The sequence below is a fragment of the Phyllostomus hastatus genome, unplaced genomic scaffold, assembly GCF_019186645.2.
Source record: "Phyllostomus hastatus isolate PE091 unplaced genomic scaffold, TTU_PhHast_1.1 phas_contig_159, whole genome shotgun sequence".
NCBI lineage: Eukaryota > Metazoa > Chordata > Mammalia > Chiroptera > Phyllostomidae > Phyllostomus > Phyllostomus hastatus.
This window is the reverse complement of record NW_025333640.1, coordinates 39,436,228-39,452,263: the sequence shown is the minus strand read 5'-3', so window position 1 is coordinate 39,452,263 and position 16,036 is coordinate 39,436,228. Positions and strand designations below refer to the sequence as shown.

The 16,036-nt window shown below is 61.4% G+C and overlaps 1 protein-coding gene across 1 annotated transcript in view; it reads right to left on the bottom strand.

Moving 5' to 3' along the window:
* Nucleotides 1-16,036, bottom strand: part of TNIP3 (TNFAIP3 interacting protein 3) — an 80,244-nt gene extending 64,208 nt beyond the window's left edge. The window contains exon 1 of the mRNA XM_045831297.1: nucleotides 13,135-16,036. The gene's annotated coding sequence lies outside the window, so the exon portion shown is untranslated. The remainder of the gene's footprint in view (nucleotides 1-13,134) is intronic.

Genomic DNA, 16,036 nt, shown 5'->3' with positions numbered 1-16,036 from the left:
GGGGGGCCAGGAAAGCCGCCTGCCCACTGAGTGGAAAAGCCTTACCAGCCAATAGGGCCCCGGCACCCAGCCGCCGGGGCAGGGGAGACACGATTTACTGTAAGGGCCCCGGGGGCCGCGCGCTCACTTCTAGGAATGCTCCTCCGTGTCAGCTTCCTATGCCCTTTCCTGAGAGAATTCGCACCCGGGCCGACATGGAAACGGGTGTCCTTCAAAGCGATCTAGAAATGAGCCCACCACCTCTGAGGAGGGGGGTGGGGGGGCTGAGCGTTTTCTTACTAAGACGGGAAATGATGGTGACAGTCTCCGTCGCTGCTCTGACAGTACGGGTCAGGGACTGTGCATGCGTCTCTCGTCGCCCAAGAAAGCAGTCTGCACAGTTATTGTTAGCGGGGGGAGGCGGGGCGGGGGTGGGGGGGGCACCTCCCCGAAGTGGTAAAGGCGTGAGTGCCCGCTCAGGACCGAAACCGTCACCGATGACGCGCCCAGCAGCAAGCGTCCATGGCTGCCTCTGCCGCTGGTTTACATTGAAGGGGCCAGTTTTCCGCAGGCCGGGGAGGTCAGGTTCACAGCCAGTGGCACCTTGGCGACACCGGGAGAGGAGGGGGGGTGTCCGAGGGTGGTCCCCTTCAACGCGGCGGCGGCGGCGGTCCTTCAGGAGGACAGACTGCTGGGCCCGAGAACCACGGTCCGTCCGCTCCCACAGGTCCGCTCCTGCAGACGCGCCCGGGGAAGCCGGGGAATCACAGAGGGAATGCCCACATTAACTCCACTGTGGCAGAATGTTACCCGTGTCAGTCCTGGACGGGCCGGCGTGCGCGTTTGCTACAGTCTCGTCATTGTCAAAAATGTTTCAGAAGAAGGAAAGCCCTAGTGCAGTGTGGGGTGCGCGGGCGGTCACCCTAAAAACTCTGACACCTCCACGGACACCAGCAGGGGGCAGTCTCCGGAGCCGGATACCGAAGCAGACACACTCCGTGCGGAGACACCAACCAGCCTTTCAGGTCTGCTGGCGTCCGCTGATCGTGTGTTTCAAAGAGTCCTCTGAGTTGAGGAAGGTCGCATTTACTCTCCCGGTTTCTCTCCGTGGGGGAAGCAGCGTGGGCCGCAGAGGGCGCCATTTGGGTGATAAAGGAGGGGAGAGCGGCCCGCCAGCCCACGGCAGCGAGGTGGGACGCAGGCCGGTCGCAGAGGCGGGACCTGTGCGTCCAGCTCCTGCCGTCCTGCTCTCAAATTCCTCCCACGAGCACCCAGTGCTGCACAGACGCCGGTGCACTTGCTGTCAGTGAAACGTGGACGCATTCCCAGGCTGGGCCTAAGGACCAGTCTTATCTCCAGCCGCTTCCTCTTGACTGGACCACCCGTAGGTTAAAGGGTGTGGGGACCGCGGGGGGCTGTGTGTCGGGGCCTGGTGACAGGTAAGTGGGGGGACCGTTCCCGTTATAACTCCGACCAGGGCAGACGGCGTGGATGGCGACGCCAGCCCACAGGAGACGGGATGAGACACCTGAGGACCCTGCGGAGGGCCGAGCCGCTGGAACACGAGGACGGGCTGTGCTCACCCCGCCGCCCGCCAGGCTGAGCTCCAGAGACGCCCTCGTGGAATCAAGGCCTCGCCAGGCCACAGGCCCCCACTCACCGCCCCCAGCGCGCGTGCACGCCAGGTGCCACCAGCCCCAGGCCAACGCTGGCAGTCTGCCCGCCGCGTGATTTTCACAATTCACGAAAGGGTATTTTGTTTAGTGATTTACCTGCAGGGAAAAATACAGAAGGGAATTGAAAAAAATCCAGTAGGGCTCGAAGACTGCTGCCTAAAGCGACTGACCCAGAGATAATCTCACGTGGCTTGGGGGGGGCAGGGCGGTGCACGTGTGCGAGGGGGAGGGGAAAACGAGGCCGGCCCACGTCCCTTGTTCTGTCCGGAAGGAGTGTGGAGCAGGCCCGGGAGGCCCCCGGGCCTCAGGGCCGGGAAAGGGGGGGTCCAGCCCGTCCCCCAGAGGAGCGGCTGTGTCCCTCAGCGAGGAGGCCCCGCCGCGGGGCTCAGGCCCTGGCCGTGGGTCTCACCGGCGCCCTGGGGAGACGGGCCCGCGCTGGCACGTCGGTCCCTGCGGCCCCTCCCTCTCCGCCACAGACTTGGCCCCTCTGCCCGCCGACACCCCAGAGCCAGACCGGGGCAGAACGGGGCTCAGTGGGGGCAGGAGTCCCGACACCACAGGTGGGGTGGGGGGGGCCTGGAAGAGCTTCATGCTCGTCGGGTTTCCTCCTCCAGAACGCAGGGCAGCCCACCCGGCAACATTCCCGTGCGGTTTGCTCTGGGGCTGTCCCGGGGACGGTCTGCCTGCAGGGTGAGGGCTCTCTGAGGCCCGGGGACACCGGCGGCCCTCCAGAGGCATTCGAGAGGGAGGCCCTGGCCTCCAGCCACACTGTGGTCCTCACTGTTCCCAACACCCGCGATGGCACTTCGAGGACCCAGGAGGCTGTGCAGGAGCCCCAGCCGGGCGGCACGGAGCTCGAAGGGCGCCATTACCCTCTCCCCGCCGCCCCGCCGGCCCCTTTCACGAGCAGTGGGACCGAGTGTGAAGGCTGGCTTTCTCTTTCCTCCCGAAAGCAGCTTTTTTTCCCATCCCAGACTCGAACTCGCATACTAACCAGGGGCGTAGCTGACTCCACTGCTTGATGAAATTCCGTCTGGGTGAAAACTGGCAGAGCCGGGGCGACGGGCCGTCACCCTGCAGAATCGAGCAGCCCCCCCCCCCAAAACTCTGGAAACAGTCACCCTCGCGCTGCCGTGGTCCTGTTTGATCCTGTGTCCGTTCTCCCCTGATAGGGGTGTCATTTTAAGGACGCGAGCACCTCTCGGCACTTTGGCCGAGTTCTCCCTCGTGTCTGCGTGACGAGCCCACGTGGTGCTTTTTAAACCCCCGCCGCCGGGATCACCAAGGGCTCGACAGCACCGGGTTCGAGCCGTTCCAACCCCACGGCGCTGCTTTTTCCGGAGGACCGGAGAGGACTTTAGTTCCGAGACTTCTGCCAAAAGGGGGCTTTATCGGGCCCACAGTGGGGAGAGAAGGAGAGCGTAAATCTCCTTTCTAAGGAGGATGAAAGCAGGGATTGGCCTCCCAGGCGGAGACAAGTCGGAAATGCAGCTGGTGGGGACCGACATCCGGTTATCGCCGCGCGCCAGGCCCCAGGACGCAGTGGCCTTCCCAGCACAGTGCAGGTGCCGGCAGCAGTGTCCCAAGGGACGCGTCACCCTCCGCCCTCCGCCCTCGCCACACCTGAGTCCTCTCCCATTCTCAGCGTGCAAGAGTCCACCCCCTCGTCCAACCCCGGGAGCGGCACCTGGCTCCCACGTTAGGTTCGCTTTGATGGTTTCCGTCCGGCAGGAGTCACCGCCCACAGAGCGGTCACTTGGAAGCCGGGCATCGCGGGCCAAATCCCGCAAGACCAATGCTGAGTGGGATGCATGGTCCCCACCCGTGAGAGAGAGGGCTGCGGGCACGGGGAGGCCCACACGTCCTTTGTGAAGGGCCCTGTTTCTTTCTTTCTTTCTTTCTTTTTAAGATTTTATTTATTTATTTTTTAGAGAGGGAAGGGAGGGAGAAAGAGAAAGAGAGAGAAACATCAATGTGCGGTTGCTGGGGGTCATGGCCTGCAACCCAGGCACGTGCCCTGACTGGGAATCGAACCTGCGATGCTTTGGTTCGCAGCCCGAGCTCCATCCACTGAGCTACGCCAGCCAGGAGGGCCCTATTTCTTATAGCAGTTTCTTTTGTTCAAGATCTAAAGCAGAAGAATAACATCTGATCCTACGCTGTGGCTCCCACCCTCCCAGACCCTGCTTACCGCCGCTGGCCTGCACGGGGTCTTCCAACCTCCGCCCCCGACCGCAGCACCGTGGGGTCCGGGCGCCGGGGGATGGGCAGGAACCCATAAGCCACAACAGTAGTGACTGAAATGATTCGCTTACAGGTATTTTAAGGAAAAGGCAACCCCGGTGCTGAGGTTGGGGAGGGGACCTCACCTTTCCATCCCGGGGGACTCAGAAGATCACATCACCACGGTCCGACTTCACCTCCAGCGCTCTGGAGCTCACACGAGTGAGGCTGAGGCTGCGCTGGGAACCACGGGATGCCCGGCGGAGGAACACTGCCGAGGTCCGCGCGCGGGGGCTGGATCTCAGACCGACGGGCTCCCTGTCCAGCTCCGCTCCTCCTGACCCCACCGCAAACCCGGGCCCCCGGGCTGCCCACTGCTCCACCCCAAAGTGAGATCGGGACAGGTGGGGCCGCACATGCCCCCCAGGTCAAAGGTTCTAGATTTGGTGTCACCCCCAAATAGCAAACAGCATGTTTCCGTTTCCACTTTGATCGGTTGTGTGGTTTTTAAGACCCCTCGTATAGTGGAGAAAAAAATATCTCAAAAATAAGACATTGTTCCATGCTGTGTCTCCTCCCGGGGTGAACTTTCTCAGCTCTTCCGCCAAAAGATCAAAGACCTGACGGAATCCAGCTGCCGCCACAATTAAATAGTCAACACTCCTGAGGCCTGATCCGCCACCTGGGACGAAGGGGGGCTTGGAGAACCTGCTCTCTCCACCTCCCCGCTCCCTGCGCCCCCAAATTCTGAGAACACAGAATGCAACAGGACGTTTTTCACTCCCGAGAAAATTACCTGTTTCCCAAAGAGACTGAGGTGCCAGGAAGTCAACAGTCGCCAAAGGACCCAAAATAATCCTTATTCACTGATTTTTAAATTGCAAACATCAAATGTAGGCATCATGTAAAACGTGATAGTGTAAAACTAAATCACAGGGGAAGGAGAAAATGGACAGGTACGTTCTGATATTATAGGCTGTGATTTCCAAAGACAGCCCCAGGTTCGGATAAGGCGGTCTAGGGCCCTACGGTTTTCTTTCTCTGCCACACGATAATTGTGTTCCTGCGCCTGAAGCTATTGGGTGTTAGTATTAGCAACAATGTCTCTGACTGGGTGAAGCTAAGAATACTCCCTGCCGTCCAATAAGCTACAGTATCTTCTGTGTCTACCGAAAGGGAGCGAGATCATAAAAAAATAACGTCAACAATTCAAGAGACTTTGTGGTCGTTCCCTCTGGTTTTTAAAGTTGTGAGTAAACGAGCCGTGAACCGTAAAGAGTGAGCACACGTGGACTGAGCCCGTCGCTGAAGTTCAGCCAGCTTCATAGCACAGACAGATCAGCCTGGATAGTGTGGTAATAACATCATTGCTGTTCCGGAGCCTGCCCACCAGCCACACGCACGGGGACACCTGGCATCGGTGAGCTTGGTGGGCGTGACGACTGGGAGGAGAGACCAGCCGTCGCTCCTGACCCTCTGTGGGCACCAGAAACCACAAACGTTGTCTCCTTGTCGCTTCAGGTGGGGTGTTCGGGCCGGTGGGAAACCCGTTGGAAAGGCAGGACCCCAGGCCCACCGGGACCGAGGGAAGGAAAACCTGCATTTTCCCCAGGTCTCCAGGATGAGGGGGACCCCCGTTCATGAGCCTGAAGTTTAGAAAGCATCATGTGACCTCGAGTCTCCTCTGCAGTCCCTAGCAACGCGGGGCCCCGCCCCCACTCCCTGCGAGGGAGTGACCCTCCGAGAGGCATGGGGGGGTCTCCAACTCATCCGACCACCAGCCCCACACCGGCACCAGCCGGCAGGAGCGGGCACCACGCACAGGCGGCCCTGCCCACAGGCCCCAGCCTCCGCCCTGGGGTCCCACCGGCGGTCGAATTCTGAAGTCGCTCCTCGAAATCCTGCCGGAGGTCACGCTGCCCCCCCAGGCTCCTCATGCCCGTCCCTGAAAAGCCATGCCTGGCTGTGCCCAGGGAGTGGTTCAGGCCGGTCCCTGTCGCCAGCGCAGCCAGAGGGTCCGGCAGCAGCCCACCCCCGCCCCGGCTGCCCTCTAAGGCGGCTGTGGCCCTGGGCTCCTGGAGAGCTGGGCTCTTCCCTCACTGGGTTGCTTCTCTCCCTTGTTCACAAGGGACCCTCTAGAAACAGCCTCCCAAAGCAAGGCCCTCCGGGCACCAGGGGTGGACGTGGAGAGGCCTCCCGGCGGGAGAACCGCTCAGTCCCCCGCACGGCGGCCGGTCTGCACTCTGCCCCTGGCCAGCGGCCCGAGTCCTCCCTGAAGATGCTGCTAGAGCCAGTCTGGGTGGAGGGGCGTGGTGAGGCGAGCTTTGTGCAAACAGAGCTGACCGCAGAGGGTAACTTCTAGCAAACAGGCACACCTTTCTCGGGCCTGCTTCGGGAAGGGCCAGAAGAGCGGTCTTCCCCAAGGCCACCGAGGCGCCCAGCTCAGCCCCCCCCCCGGGGAGGCCGCGAGGGTCAGCTCAGCCGCAGCAGCGGAGCCTCGGCAGGACCAGTCTGCTGGGGTCTGGCCCCCGGAGGCCTCTGTCCTGGGGAGCCTGCGGTCCCCCCGGGCCCTCGGCAAGAACCGGGGTGATCGTCGGAGGGGAGCCATTTCTGGAGCCGAGGCCACAGCTGTGGGCGAAGAGGACGTCCCCCCGATGTTGGGGAGACCGGGAAGTGCACCTCGCCCGCAGTCCGGCTGCCCGAACCCTCGAGCAGCAGGGGCCCCGGCGTGGCCAGGAGCTCGGTGGGGAAGCCAGGAGCCGCCAGGGCCCTGTCAGCGCCGGCCCCAGGCACTTGCCGGGGCGGCGGGACCCCGAGACCAGCAGAAAGCTCGAGAACACGCCGAGGGCTGCTGCGCCTTCTGCGCGTGTCCAAACCCACACACGGGGCTTATAAAGACACGGATGCACACGGAAGGACGTGTCCAGAAAACACGGAGAGTACGGACTGGTCTTTCGTAGCGTGCAGACGAGTTTAGGCTCCTTAACAAGGACGTGAGAGCTGACTCATTCCGGTTTAAGAGAGAGAGAGAAATTCGGACATCGGGGCCTGGGTGGGAAGTGCTTCTGCGGGCAAGCGCGTTTTCCGCTGAGGGGGCTTGGAGCTGCCCTCCAGAGCCCCGCGGTGCAAAGAAGAAGTCATTCCTTGGAAGGAAACAGCGGCCAGCGCGACCCAGGGCCTTGGAGAAGGCCAGGGGAAACGCTGAGGGTAACGCACGGAGCGACACGGCGTCTCCAGTGTTCGGGGTGGCACACCTCGGCGAGGTGTTTACAGGAACACACGGCCCGAATAACAAGACGTGTGCGAATACGGTCTTAATAATTTATTCCATTTGCTGATGCAAACTGATACAAGCGCGTGTTGCCTCAGCGAGAAGTACGGGCCGAGTTTTGAATGTGCGTGTTGGATTGGAGGGGGAGAGGGAGGGGGAGGGGAAAGGCCGGTGAGCAGTTCCGAGGCAGCTGGTGGGGGCCGCAGCTGCAGGCGTGGGCGCCCCAGCCCGGAGGGGGAGCTTCCCCAGAGGCCTGCAGCCTCCCACGCCGTTGGGAACCTCCCCCGCGCGGCCCCGCTGCTGCCCTCGCGTGGGAGTGCCTCTTTTCTAGCTCCCGCTCTGGGCCGGGTGAAAACTGCTTTTGTGAAAATGAACCCCCTCGTGGTTCCTGCAAGCTGAGAAGGGACAACACCTCACCGGCCGCGGGCCCTGACTCACCCTTGAAAGACTGACCTAGCAAGCATCTGTCAGAGGGCCCCGGGGCTCGGGGCTTCTCACCGTGCAAAGCCGCTCTCGCCCCGTTCCAGCCGCCTCAGAGCAGCCCGTCCCGGGTGCGTGCGCATCTCAGGGGGTGCGCACGGCCCCTGCAGGGGCCTGGGGGGCTCCCGGGGCCGTCTCAGCCCCGAAAAAGGGTGCTTAGAGGGAGAAAGCTCCTTCAACGTCACCTGCAGCGTGCACAGCACTCCGCGGAGTTTATGAAGTTTGTCCAGGTCGCAGAAGCCGTTCCCGGCTGCAAAGAACACGCAACTTCCACCTCAGCTACCCACGGACAGGGTGACACGTCGAGGACGGTTCCGGAACTTGGGGGACCCGCCCAGGGTAGGCCCCCCGAGACCAGGCAGGGAAAGATCACCGCCAGGTGCCGGCTCCGGGGAAACCTTCCAGTGTGACCACTCTTCTAGCCCTTCCCCCAGGCGGGAGGGAGGCTCGCGGAGAGACGGGCCTCTGGTTACACGGGAGGACACGGGAGGACACGGGAGGACACGGGCGAGGACGCTGGCGCGGGGCCGACCGGAGGGCAGGCTGGGCTGAGCCCCCAGAACACCCCCTGCGGGACCCCCCCCCCGCCCTCACCAACTACAGGCTGAGAGGTGCCTGATACACACGCAGTGAAGTGTGCACAACATTCACTGCCACAGTTTCCAGGAGGTGGGGGACACAGCCCAAGGAGCTATAGAAAAAAATCCCAGAAACCCAATTAAGAAGAGAAAAGGAAATGGAAACTCACCAGAAAAAAATATTTTCAACAAATGACATGCTCAAACAGATCACGGTCTATCGCTTATTTTTATGTCTCAGCACGTAGTGTCATTGCTCCAATGATCTGGCAACGAGTTTCGTGTGATTTAAAGATCCTGCCTGGATGGACTGATTTTTCAATCTGAAAAATATGCATTTTGTTTATCCAGCTTTGTTGTGGTATAGCTGACCAATAAAATTGTAATGTGTTAATTGAACATTTCATTGTCAGCCTTTGCCAGCGTTGATCTTAGGGTCTAAAAGCCAGTTTGCTGGTACTGATTCTTGCAGAAGCACCATATGCAAATACAGCATGAACTGTGTATCAGTGGCTCTCCCCCACCCAACTTACAGGCCCACCCACGCTGCGGTCCCATGAGAATGGCTGGTCTCGGCTCTTAAATCCTATCAAAGCAGCAGCTGGCTTTGGTGAGCCCTAACAGCAGCCAGATTAGAGTCACAGATTGGCTTCACCTGGGAGTGTCCCAGCCCAGCACAAGCAGCAGCCATCTCAGGTTGCTTCACAGCTCAGGCAGGGTGCCCTGGGCAAACACAGAGTGGGGCTGACCGTGGGCTGCACCACCTGGGAAGCTGCAGGACCAGTGCACCCAGTGGACAGCTACAGACCACCCCAGAGCACCACCACCCTGCCCCTGCACAGAGGGCGGAGGTGGGTGGTCGGTGGTCACAGCCAGTCCTTGCAGCTGACTGGCCTGGGTGAATCCCTCCCATCGATCTGCCAACAGCAACCAAGGCTCAATCACAAGAGGAGGGTGTGCTCAGCCCACATGAAGGGTGAACCTTGAGTACCCAGCTTGGGTGACAGGGGAGGCTGTGCCACTGGGCCCTACAGGGCACCTGCTGCATTAGGCCACACGACCAAGACACGGAGACAAAGCAGCTCTACCTAATGCACAGAAACAAACACAGGGAGGCTGCCAAAACAAGAGGACAAAGAAACATGGTCCAAATGAAAGAACAGATCAAAACTCCAGAAATAGGGCTAAACAAAATGGAGGTAAGCAATCTGTCAGATGCCAAATTCAAAACCCTGGTTATAAGGGTGCTCAGGGAACTCAGTGAGGGCCTCGGCAGCATGAAAAAGACCCAGTCTGAAATGAAGGATACACCAATTGAAACAAAGAACAATTTACAGGGAAACGACAGTAGAGTGGATGGAGCCAAGAATCAGATCAATGATTTGGAACATAAGGAACCAAAAACCAACCACGCAGAATAACAAGAAGAAAAAAGAATCCCCCAAAATGAAGACAGTATAATCAGGCTCTACAATTTTATGAGGTCCAACATTTGCCTCGTAGGGGTGCCAGAGGAAAAGAGGAAGAGCAAGAAACTGGAAATCTGCCTGAAAAAACAGTGAACGAAAACTTCCCTAATTTGGTGAAGGAAACAGACATGCAAGTCCAGGAAGCACAGAGTCCCAATTACGATGGGTGCAGAGAGGCCCACCCGAAGATGCATCATGATTAAAAGGCCCAAGGTTAAAGATAAAGAGAGAGTCTTAACAGCAGCAAGAGAAAAGAAGTCAGTTACAAGAAGGATGTCAGATGGGAGGGGGCGGGGAGAGTGGGTGGAGAGGCGAGGGGATGGGGGAGTACAGGCAGGTGGTCACAGAACGGCCGTGGGGATGTGCAGTGCAGCCTAGGAAATGGAGCAGCCGAAGAACTTCTGCACCTGGGCCTTGGACATGACCATGGTGGGGGGGTTGCCTGAGGGGGCGGGGGCTGCTGGGTGGAGGGGGGCAAAGGGGGAAAGTCAGGGCGACTGTAACAGCACAATCAATAAACTATTATTTTTAAAAAAGAAAAGAAAATCTCTAATTGGTTTACTTTGTTTATAGATAAATTATTGATGCCCTGTATTTCCTAAGCTAATTTTAATATAACAAAGTAAATAAATGTTCACGTCTCCCGGGATTAAAATGACCCCTCACAGGCACCGCCCCTCTGAGGCCGAACGCCCCCGCCCCCAAGCTCAGCACCGTGACTTACGCAGCATCACCCTGCCATCAGGAACCCGGGGGGGGGGGGCATCTCTGACGGGGGACCCCACTCTGCTCCTGTCAGCCAGAGGCCTGTTCTTACAATTAGGAGAGACGTTTATTTTCTGAGATTTGTTTTTACTCTTCAGGGAAGAAAACAATAAAACGATTTTGGAAAGTATCGTAGGCTTTTTGGTCTCTCTCTTCCCCTCCTTGAAGGGGACTCAGGTGCAGTAACCAGTCAGTATAAATTCTTCGCCGGTTGTCACAGAGGCCGGCATTATCAACAGGTCGTCTGGGCGGGAGGAGAGATCTTTAGTATGATGGTAAAGCCTTGCTGTGACTGGGTGGGTGGGCTGTTAAAACGTCAGGATGGACACGGGGTGCTGCATCGTGCGAGACCGGTGAAGCAACTGACTGCCGTTGCCTTTTGGACCCACGCATCCAGGGGGCAAGGGTTTCGGGGACTTAATCCAAATCCATGCAGGTCCCAACCCCAGTTTTGCGCCCCCTGGTGGCAGCTGTCAGTAACAGCAGAACGGCGGGGTGATGGGAGACACCCCATGATTCCAGGAGCCTTCTGGTTCTGGGCTGGACCTGGGGAGACTGGCTTTGGGCGGGGGGGACACCGAAGATGCAAAGGGACACTCTTCACCCACCCCCTGCCTTGCCTGTCACTTCCAAGGTTGGAAACATCTACCTGTTTTTTTTTATTGTTGTTCAAGGACAGTTGTCTCTGTTTCCCCCATCACTCCCCCCTGCCCCACCCACCCCCCCACCCCCGATCCTACCCCCCTTGGACTGTGTCCATGTGTCCTCTACACTTGTTCCTCAATGGCCCTTCCCCTCTCCCCCCATTCTTTAAGAAAATAATAGGAAGCCATCGCCAATGGCTTTGCACAGGAATTTGCACCGCCTTGGTCTCATGCTGTTCAAAGACTTGACGTTCGTGGGAACCCCGCGGAAAGGAGCAGAGGACCAGAGCGAGACTCAGGGCACGGCTCCAGAGGATGCTTGCACGGGGCCTCGGTCTCGTCGTCCGTCAGGTTCAAGACCGGCCAGCGCACGAGGACCGGAGTGCGCTGGGTCCCTCCCACCAGGGGGTGTGGCCGCCATTCTCTCTGTGTGGAATGTCCGTGTGAACTCACGCTCGCTGCCACGCCGGGGGGTCGGGGGCCCCGCACCGGCTCCTGTGCCGCTGGAGGTAAGCCTTCCCGTCACCGTCTCCTGCAGCTCCCGAGAGAAACGGGTGCCCTGACCGTGAGCCCGGAAAAGCACTACTCTCCTTCTAATACACGAAACCACAGGGACATTAAACAGTGCCCACAATCTCGCCAGTGCCCCCAAATCACGATTTTTTTAAAAGAGATACATCGATGTTTTCACAACCGGAGCAGTATTAGGAATGCTCAAATGAAAATTAATGAGCCTTCCTCCCCCAACCCCAAACAACCACTATTAACTCCTAAGTTTCGTTTACATTCTTTCCGTCGTCTGCGTCTACCCCAGCAGGTCTGCGTTCTGCGCCTGGCCCCTGATTCCGTGGGGAAATCTTTCGGAATTAACCCAAGCCCACAGAGGTCCGTCTCACTGAAAAATCGCAGCGCGAAAGTCACCAGTTGTCCCCGCCTCGTTTCCACCCGAGCGCAGCAGCACCCGCAGTGAGGACGGTCTGTTTGATGGAAGCGGCCGCAGGGACCCTGAGTGAGGGCGCAGGGAGCTGGCACCTGCCTCCCGGGCGGCCCAGCGAGCGTCCCCACCCCTGGGCCTTCACACTCTGTGCCGTCTCCACGTGGCCCAGGGCCAGACTGCGGCGCTGCCGAGAGCTTCCAGAGCCAGTGGTGCGACAGTGACGCCTCGGCTTCCTGCCTGCGCTGTCTGCCCCGGGCCAGCCCGCTGTCTGGATCGCCGCCCCCACCCGGGGCTCGCCGGTGGCCAGGAGGGCAGCCGAGTGTCCAGCCCCCACCCAGCCCTGTCGGTGGCCACGGCCCCACTGATGCTCGGGCGGTGTCCGGGGGAGAGGCCCCGAGCCCCGACCTGCCGGCGAAGCTGCGTCTGCTGCGTCGGCCGAGGAAACCGCGAGGGCGAACCCGTGTTGTGTGAGGCCCCCCCAGCTTGAGGGAGCTGGTCGCACGGCACGGTTCCCTCACACGGCAGCCAGTCCGAGCGGCAGGAGGGCCGACCCAACAAGCTCCCGCTGGGGGACCCGGCGCCCTGCACTCGGCCGGGCCTGCTGAACCGAGCGAGCGCGGGAGGGTGGCCCGGCGGTCTCGGAGCCAGGCCCAGACCAAGCACTGCAGTGGCACAGGGGCTGGCCCAGGGGCGAGAGGTCCCCGAGGTGGCCATCTGTGTCCATCCCGCACCCCTCCTTCTCCCAGATCTATGCTACGTGTGTGTGTTTACCACAGCCATGCTCTTGGGGTGGGGGGGGTAAATACTGACACTGAATACACTCACCACAATCAACTGCTTATGTGACAAAGTCAAGGTTTGTTTCACCATTAATGTATGTGTTGCTTCAGTCTCTATGAATGTATGAATTATTTCAGCTAAGAAAATCCTCTTTCTTTTCGATTGGCAACCGGCTGCATTAACCAGGGGCCCTGTGTTCTCACTGACCGGACCAGGGGGGTCGAGGCTACGGCCCGAGGCCGCACGGACAGTCCACGCTCCCCAGGCCCCGCAGTCTGGCCGGACGGGAGGGGGCGGCGCAGCGAGGGCCCGCGGGAGCCCGGGTGACTCACCACTTCCTTCCGCACGCCGGCGAGCAAGTGCCGCCGAGTTCAGCTGGGAGCGCTGTCGCGAGGTCGGTGTCTTGCTCTGAGTTTGAATTCGGCTCTTCTCTTTGATTCCCTGGCTTATCAGGACGACCTTTCTGTGTTCTGAGGTCGACCTCCCACCCCCACACGGCCCCACACCTGCACCAGGGAAAACCAGGCTCCGCGCAGGCGGGCGGCGGGCCTGGCTGCGTCTCTTCTGAAACTGGAGGCAGACACAGCCTTTGACCCGAAGGCCGTGAGTCAACTTCTGAAGAAGAGCCGGGTTCCCAGCGGCGGGGGGGGGGCGGGGGGCCGGGGGGCGGGGGGCAGGGGCAGAGAGAACTCGTCCCTCTGGGGAGAGCACAGGAAGTCGCTGGGCGCTGCTTTTGAGTCAGAAGGGAGGAGCCTGGGTTAGGGTTGAACTCGTGTCTCCTTGCCCCTCTCTGCAGAGACTTCGTGTGTGTGTGTGTGTGTGTGTGTGTGTAAATCGTGCACGCGTGTGTTTTCACTAGCCCATGTTCTGTTTGCTGTCACTGGAACCCCCACCCCCATTCGGCCGGCCCCCGAGTGCCCAGCGCTGATTCACTGCTGCCCACTGTCTCGGGAGTAAGGCCGTGCCGGGTTGGGGATTTTGTGAAAATGTATCTCGCTAGACACCCCGTCGGAGGCGGGGGGCCGTCTCCAAGTGCACATGCGGCTCGGACAGCGCTCGTCGGGGAAGGGAAGGGCGGCCTCTGTCCCCGACGCCGGTGCTGCCCGCCGGCACCGTGCGCGCTGCCCCAGGTCCCCCACGTCCCCCACGCAGGGGCGCCCGCGCCGCCCCGGGGAGTGTGAACGCGGTAACGGGGTCAGTTCTGTGGAGAGACTCCTCCAGCCTCGCCTTGCCAGCGGCCCGCCGGCCCGGAGCCCGGCCCGTCTGCCCCCCTAACCATGACGTCCCCCCCACCACATGGGACCCTGCCCTCCTCACCTTCCCCCCGGCCCCTTCTTCGGGTCCCACCTCGGCCCTCCCTGCAGCAGCTTCTCTTCCGGAGAATGAGGTGCTCACAGAACCCTCAGGGACGGTCCAGTCCCCACATCATGTGACTCCGCTCTCGTGGACATCGGGCTGTCCGGTCACCAAGATGCTGCGCGATCGGCCGCCCCCAGCGGGGACCGCCACACCCGCACCGACTCGGACGCGGGCCCTGGCCCCGTTTTCAGAGACTCATCCGTCCGTTCGGGTGTGCAGAGATATTTTCCCACAGACAGAGAGGCCTCCAGTAACCCCCGCCGGGGCAGAGGGCGGGGGGTCAGTCTAGGCTCCCTATCGGACTGCGGGCCCGCCTGCGCCGGCCGCCCGGAACGAATGTCCTGGGGAAAGGCTAGCAGAGTCTGCTACATAAACCTCTTCCCGCAGGAGAACGGAGAAGGGTGTGCGGCCTCTCGCCGCCCCCCCACCCCCGCACCCCCGGTTCCATCTTTGGGAGGAGAGGAGGTGACGCAGCGGGGGGCGGGGTCTCCGCCGACACTGACAGGCACCGCCGCGTCGTGACCGGGCCCCCTCGGGCCGGCAGGGCCGGGACCAGGGGAGAAAGGACGTTTCCGGCAGCGTGGGGGCGGCCTGTGCTGCTGGCCTGGGTCCCCGCTGTCCTGTGGGGAGACAGCACGTGCACACCTGCTGACCCCTGGAACAGAACCTGGACAACCCCGCTTCGTTTCCCGGAGGAGAAAGGGCCCGGCTCCCAGGGGCACCGGGCGGCAGAGACCTTCTGGCGGAGCCGTCTCGACGAGAAATGACACAGAGGGTCGTTTCTGGATGATACTACGGTGACCCGCTCCATCCCTTCTGGCCTGTTAGTGAGCCTGCGACGTGCTTGTTTGGAACACCGGAGCAGTGGAAAGTGGTCGCCGCCCGTTTCGCCCCCCGAGGAGCCGGGGGGGAGCGTGAACAGGACCCCGGGGGGCAGTGGGTTGGGGGGGCGGAGTTCATCGGCACGGCTGCACGCGGAGATTCCTTCTTCGGGTCCCACCTCGACCCTCCCGCCTCGTTTGGAGTCCGCGTGACTAAGTGTCCCGGGAGGAGAGGGGCCACGCGGGGGCCCCTGAGAGGCTGGTGACCAGCGTCCGGGCGAGACCAGAGAAGACGTGGCTGCTGAGAAAGCATGGCGGCCTTGGGCGGAGGGACACAGCCAGCGAGACCGCACAGGCACGGCGCCGGGGCCGCAGCTCCCAGCCCACACATGCTCACTTCCCGGCCCCTCGGTCCTCGGAGGCGACACGGAGGCTGGGCACGACTCCCACTCAGGCCAGACTTGGGCCGAGTGCAGGACCCTGCTCCGCCGTGGGCCCTGGGTCTCCTCGGCGGCCCGTGCGGCCCCTGGCGGGTCCTCGCCGGTCTGGGCTGGAGCCCAGAGGCCACCCCGTCTGCACGACCCACGGGTGGCAGCAGACGTCCTTTAGCTCGCGTCCCCCATCCGGTGCCGGTGCGCAGGGCCGCCACCCCAGCCCCCTGCAGGCTCCACCCCTCACCTTCGTCTGTGCCCGGGAGCAGGTGCGCCCGCCTGGCTGACCCTGTCCAAGACCCACGCGCTGCAGTGCCCGGGGCCCTCCCGGTCCGCGCCGAACCCTGTCCTTGCTCGGTGCTGCTCTGCCCCCAGGCCACTGCCCTGCCCCCGGGCACCGCCTGCCTCCCACCGTGACCGATGAGGGTGCGCAGAGCCCGCACGGCGGACCACCCTCCTCGTCCCACTCACCGGCCCCCTGTCCACCTTCTCGCGGTGACGGTGGGGGAGGCGGGGCGGCAAGAGCACCGGCTGGCAATGCCATGACTTTGGCCAAGACTCGGCATGCGTGCTGGGCTTCGTGTGAGTACGTGACAGAGGCTCAGGCGCGGTTTAGCGCGGAC